At 52.0% G+C, this 6592-nt stretch overlaps 1 long non-coding RNA gene across 1 annotated transcript; it reads right to left on the reverse strand.

Annotated features, from left to right (window-relative positions):
• Nucleotides 1–1453: 1453 nt before the first annotated feature.
• On the reverse strand, nucleotides 1454–1980 carry LOC109318553. The gene is made up of 2 exons (XR_002103268.1): nucleotides 1789–1980; nucleotides 1454–1676 (listed from the first exon to the last, which is right to left on the reverse strand). It is a non-coding gene; the product is annotated as an uncharacterized LOC109318553 (long non-coding RNA).
• Between the last annotated feature and the right edge of the window lie 4612 nt (nucleotides 1981–6592).

Genomic DNA, 6592 nt, shown 5'->3' on the forward strand with positions numbered 1-6592 from the left:
GGTGCCAAGCGTCCTTCAAGTCCTGTTGGGCTGATGGGAGCCGGCGTCCTAGATGCGAGCTGGCCTTTTGGAAGTGGAAACAGGCTGGCTGGAAGAGGACGTGACAAGACTAATTGAGTTAAAACCTGCAGTTTTGCTTGCGTGGGGAGGAGAGCTGGAAATTCACCGTCGCCACCCTTCCGTGAAGGACCTAAACGTCCTGGTTTTTACACGGTTCTGCATTTTCTGGCCGCCCGAGTTCCCGGCGTCCCGGCTGAGTGCCCTACTTTTGACATGGGAGAGCACCCCTCGGCCCAGCGCACGGTGTGCTGCTTTCGCCCCCCCTGTCGTGTAGCAGCAGGGGGGCTTAAACACTCACAGGGGCAGAAAAAAGGACAAGAAGCCGGCCTTTGTTCCAGGCAGACAGGACAAGGTCACGTTACTATGGCAGCATCAACCATTTCCTCTTACTCCAGCTCGTGGTTCAACTTTGCCCACAGTTTATTCCCTGGGAAGCCTAATCCAGAGTTCAGGTTTGTATGTGGGAGGTCAGAGGTCAACAGCAAGATAACAATGGCCCAGTCAAAAGAAAAGAAAGCTATGATATAGTCGAATCAAAGGGCGGGTTCACCGAGCGCCAGGAGGAGGCTCGGACGGGGCGGCTGGGATTCATGCTCTTGCCGCGGCCCCAAAGTCTTGATTGAACTAGTTTGCTTTCCGTGCACACCATTCCTGAATGGCACACAATACGGTGGATGCCGGAGCGTGGAGCAGGGGTGGGACACGAGGGAAGTGCCCGCGGCGTGTCCAGCGCTGGGAACTTCGACACTCGCCGGCCACGTCACCGTTGGGAATCCATAGCTGAACCACCGCGCTCATTGCCTGCCCGGCACGATCCGTTTCCCGCACCGCCCTCAAAAACCATTTTGTAGTTTTCAGAGGGGCCGAAGGCAGCCGAATAGTTTTCAGCTCAGCCGCCGCTGCTAGACAAGAAACAGGTTGTGAAAAAGGCACGGCCAGGCAAGTCTTGTTTGAAAGTCGCAGCATCATGTTTCGACATCGTATGTGGTAGCGCACGGGGACAGTAAGCTTGCTCCACGCCATGCAGGGGATGAGCATGTGGGTGCACCACCAGCTCTATACCCTTTAGACAAGGCAAAGGCAATGCTATTCTGGCGACATGGACATCAAGACACTTAAATTATACTCGTCACCCGTGCATCTCTACCATAGGACAGGGCAGGAATACAATCGGTATCAGGACTTGAGCGAATGACAGTATTGTAGCCAAAACAAAAGTTTACACAGTTCAGTGAAAACGTTGCTTCTTTTCCCCAATAATAAAAACCAAAACTTTTTCAATAAAAATGTTTGGGTTTCCATTAAAAAAAAAAAAAAATCAAATCAAAATGCAATTTCCTAAAAGCTGAAATGGATTTCCAGGCTGAAACATCATGAAAATGTGGGGTTTTTTCCTATAATTTCCCCTGGAAAATGTTTGCTTTGTTGGTCTGGCGGTAACCAAGATGGGCACCAAACAGCCGGGTTGCATCTTCCAGGCGGTTCCACACTTTGCAAACGTGTCTGCAGCGGGGACGTTTAATATAAAGACAGAATTACCATAAGCAAGACAACATTACAATGCATCAGAATAAAGTCTGTCGGTTCGGAGCCCCTGGGCCAGATTGTTCTTTAACCTGTCAGAATGGTTGAGTTGTCAGAAAGAAAATACAATCAATAGACGATGCCCTTTGTTTACACAGTCGGTTTTGTCTTCGCATCCCCAGAGCCCCGATGTGCCCTCCGCACCTCCCGCCCCGCTCCGCGTCTCCACTTTACAGATGGCAGCCTGGAAAGGTGACAGATTCATGAAGGAAATGGGATATGCAGATGGCAGCACCAAGAAGGCAGGTCCTCTCCGGAGCCGGCAGACTGCTGGGGCCAGTGTACACAGACGGGGGAAGCTCCAGCCCCTGAGCCATTGTAGGAGCTTGCGCTCGTTTTCCCCTCCGCAAGAGTGAAAGTAATGCGGGACAATGGGAGGTGGGGAGAAGGCCAAAGTTCAAATTCAGTTTGCTGCATCGCTTAGCCACAGCCCGCACATTACCCTTGGGCTCAGCGGTGCAGCTTGTCACAAAGAGGGGCCCACGGGATGGGGGAGAAAGGAGGGGATCTGGCAGCCTGGGAAAACTGCACGGGGAAAGTAGACACCAAAACCAGGATTAAGACGGGCAACAATCAGCATCTGTGTGCTCAAGTCTGCACGAGTGTGGCTGTTCTCTGCGCTGCAATCCAGGGAATTAATTATGGGGACCCTGGGATCCCAAGAGCAACGTAGGAATGGCTGCATGCATCAGACCAGCCACGCTTCCTGGCCGGTATCCCAGCTCATTAGCTGACGGCAAATTGCTAAGCCATTTTCCAGCTGTAAAAGCCAACGTGCTGGAGAATGCACACCACCTACGCATCCTTGAGCCACGGCTTATGCCAGAGATGCTGCGTCGGGGCAATGCAAAATTCTTGGGAAAGTGGTGCACCACCAGCCTCATCACGTGTAAAGCAGGCGCTGTGTTATGCTGCATGAGCAACATTTCTAGTAAGAGAGGAAACTGGATTAAGGCAAAGGAGATGCAGCAGTCGGGTGCTGACAGAAAGGTACTGCCATGTTAAAAACGGGTTGTATCGCTGTGCTGTAGAAATACCTCTCATCGGGGTGCAAATCACCAGCACGGGCCCCAGCAGTACTGAAGCCCATCCACTTAAGCGATGGAAAGACGTTTCGCCAGCCCCGCACACAGGGATTTATTTCATGCTCCTGAGGGCATCTTCTCCTTGAAGATGTGGTACCTGGGCACTATCCCCAAGTGTATTTAGAGTAAACTAGCCCATGCTAAAATCCATGTAGAAAGCCACTGGTTTTCTATACTACGCTGCAGGCATCTCTGTGACTGCCATGTAGATATAAACCCACGGCCTCTGGGGATTCACCGTCAAGCCCTCAAGGGAAACCTGCCCCAGGCTGAATAAAGATCAGGAAGAAGGACTTTCCCAAAGAAAAAGCTACAAAGGAGTGGACTGCAATAGCTCCTGGAGAACCAGGTATGCATCTGGGGTCGATTCCCCACCTGCTCGCCTGCTGGACTGGTCTCCCTGCTACCAGAAAAGAGTTGGTGGCTTGAGAGAAGTGGCAGGAGAGCATATTGGCTGGGTCCTGTGCATGGCACCAGGGACCTGGGCGAGAGCAAACACCCTTCCCTTCCCTTGCACCTGCCCTTCCCTGCACGGCCCTGTGCCATTAGCGCGGCTGGTGAAAGGAAAGAGGGATGCTCACCCACGTATCCAGCCACCAGCTGCAATATCTCCTCTCGTGGCATAGCTGTACCCACGGGAGCTCGCAGAAAGCTCCCGGTTGTTACTGCTGTTGCTCCCAGGCACGTTTTCCTGGGGAGACACTGAAGGGAAAAGGCTGGTGCTGCATCAGCAAGACGAGCTTTGCTTTACGCTATACTGGAAATAGCAAGGCCATTTACAGGACATCTTCCTTCCCTTGTGTCTTCTCTATGCAATACAAAGGGACGAGAAGGGAAGCGCGATTTCAACTGTGTGTACAAAACTGTGCATGTCCGTGCCTGAGTGTGTACGTATGAGAGAGCAAGGAAAGGAAGGAGGAACTTTTTGGTGGGGGAGGAGACGTGTCATTTTGCAATGGGTTTTCTCGACCACCAGTTGAAACTCATTTGACACAAGGGTCTCTCACATGAAGAAACTCCATCCGAGCCATGGCAGCTGTTGGCAACGATGCAACAGAAAAGGAGAGTCCGCTCCTTTGCACAGCTGTAGTAACAGGACTGTAAATGACCCTAAGCAATGATTTTTTCCTACAGATCTAAAGATCTTTACCCCTGGGGACCTTATTATAGTTTGCGAGATATTTTGGCTTAAAAGGCCGTTCCTGAAAGATGAATTCTAAAAACCGAACGTCGGTCCAGAGAGGTAATTAAGCAACACCTTAACACTCAAGCCCACAAAAGAAGAGAAACGCTCCAAAAAAACCTAGACCCCATTCTCTCGAGCTCTGGAACGGATGCCACTGACCCCAGTGAAGACACAAGACCCACGGGCCTGTTTGTAAAAGGAAGATTTCTCTTTCCTTAGTCTTGCGTGGATGGCTGCTGTAATGCACTTTCCCCTTTGTTGCATTAAAGTCCTATGCTCATTGCAGGTGCATGTTTGAGACCAGAGCAGCTACCCAAAAAGTGTGACGCCCAGCTGTCAGATGGGCTGAAATGCACTCCCAGGAGGGTTCAAAAAAATCTGTTGGGTCAAGCTTTAAAATAAAAAAAAAAAAAGATAATTGATGTAGGTCTGGGGCCAAATTTTCTGCTGCTTTATTCACCAAACACGCCAGATGTGCAGAAGTCAGCAGGAAGCGTTTATTGATTAGCCATCAGCAGCATTGTGTCACCCACGTGCACCACCATTATTGATTAGGTGGAACTTCAGTTTACTTGGTCAATGGGCGCCTCTTAGCTTTTGTCTCTGAAAGTGAACAGCATAATGACTGCTCCGGAGGGGGGCTGGAGAATACCAAAGACATAAAAAGTCTCCATGACAAAGAGCCTGGGGCAGCTGTGCTTAATTCCTAGACTGAGGGAAACAGAGATAATCCACTAATCCTGAACAGAGAGGGACGGAGCATGCCCGCCACCCAAGCAGGGCTCCGGCAAGATTTGCACATAAATAAAGCAGCTCCTTTCCCTTTGACACCAAAGGTCACGGGTGTTGTTTGGGTCGGGATTGGTCGAGAGCAGCCCCTTCCTTTCGGATCACTCTCGCTCATTGGATGTACGGTCCACTGCGTCGATGGTATTGAATGAAAGGGCTTTACCCAGGATCCCTTTCCAAGTTTCAGGAATAGAGAAGTTAGAGGGAGAAAAAAAAAAATGAAGGAAGCCGACATTTTCACACCCTTCAGTTGCTGGACGTTGAGGCGTTTCGGCTGCAGAGCAAATTGCAGTGAGCGGTCTACCCTATAGCCTTGGGAGTGGGAAGAGCATGCCCTCGCACATGAGGGTCACAAACAAACAGATTCAGATATGGTAAGAACTGCCTCGAGCCCCTGCCGCCGGCCCGTGCAAGTCCTGCTCTCCGCTTGCCTCGACAGAGCTGGCGAGAAATGCTCCATTCTCCCGGCTGCTGGTTTTTAGCTCTGCGGCTGCTGTGCTGCACGGACTCAGTGAGGCACAGATGTCAACTTCACAGGTTCACGGCTAGGCCCCCACCTCCGGGGTGATTGCAATGCCGTCTACGCGGGGGCTGTGGGCGCTACACTTAGCATAGCCTTGTAGGACCTTGTATTGCATGCCTACCCTGGTGCCCTGCCCTAGCTAAACCCTACCATGAACGTATGAAGAGCTGCTGTACAGAAATGCTAGCCAAAACATCCCTTAGCACCCCCCCACCAGCCCTGCATGGGGTGTGGTCAGGGGTTAACCACAGGGTCTGAGCTCACTTGCACCCCCCCACCCAAGCAGCCCATAAAAGCAGCAGAGAGTGGTGCAGTGAGACCGTGACTGCTGCCAGTCCAAAGAAACGGGCCTTCCCAAGCAACCGAACAGGCCCCAGACTCGCACAGAACAACCACGTCTCTCTAGCCCCACGGGGCTCTGACTGCTGTGAACAGAAGGGTTTTGGGCTCCTTCCCTGTCTTGCCAATGCCACCTCCCTGGTTTGCATGGTGCTCTGGGCATCCACGGGAAGTATAAGGGACCCACGCAGAATAGGCTGGGTGCCGTGGAGAAACCAGGAGGAACCCAGGGACTGAACAGAAAGCTTTACTGGACCGATGGAAAAGCCCCACTAGCAAACAATAACCACTGCAACACAGCACTTCCCCTCTGCAAAACTCCTCAGAAAGGGCCGCTACACGCTCGTCCCTGCACCGCAGGTTCTCAGGTAGGATGGGACTGTCCCTCGGGTGGGCTCATCTGCTCCTACACGCAATGCCCATTACCCTCAAGCAGTTTTACATGCTAAGGTAATTACCTGTGCCTCTCAGGTGGCCTGACTCATTAACTACCTGGAAAAGCTGGATGTCAGAGGTATGGCTCTGCCTGAACCAGCGCTCGGAGTAATCAGAACGACCGGTAGGGAAGCTCAGCAAAGGCCTATAAGCCATTTGAGTAGCAGCGGGAATCCCTCATTAGAAGAAAAAACGTTATGTTAAAAGGTGGCGGTGCCCACGTTTTGCCCACCAGAGGGCTGCTTTGGCCACTGACCAGGAGCCTGAGGGCTGCATATAATTTGCATAAAATTAGAGCTGATCACAGCCATCCTCCTGGTTAATATGCAGCGGTCCCGGCATGCTCCGATGCACCGCTCACGTGGTGCCAACTGCAGGCGTGATGCTGCGGAGAGGTGTATGCAAACACCCATCACGGACAGAGGAGATGGACCCAGCTACGGTCTCGGCTCCAAACAAGAACGGAGCCGGGCCTCCTGGGGCCTGCATGCTCCCTAGGCCACGTCCTCATCCTAAAGCTGTGGGTTGCGTGGTAGAACTATGCACTGGCATCCCACAGCTGCCCCCGTCTTAAAAGCTCTTCCATGCTTC

This window comes from Crocodylus porosus, unplaced genomic scaffold (assembly GCF_001723895.1).
Source record: "Crocodylus porosus isolate Cpor-Errol unplaced genomic scaffold, CroPor_comp1, whole genome shotgun sequence".
NCBI classification, from domain to species: Eukaryota; Metazoa; Chordata; order Crocodylia; family Crocodylidae; genus Crocodylus; species Crocodylus porosus.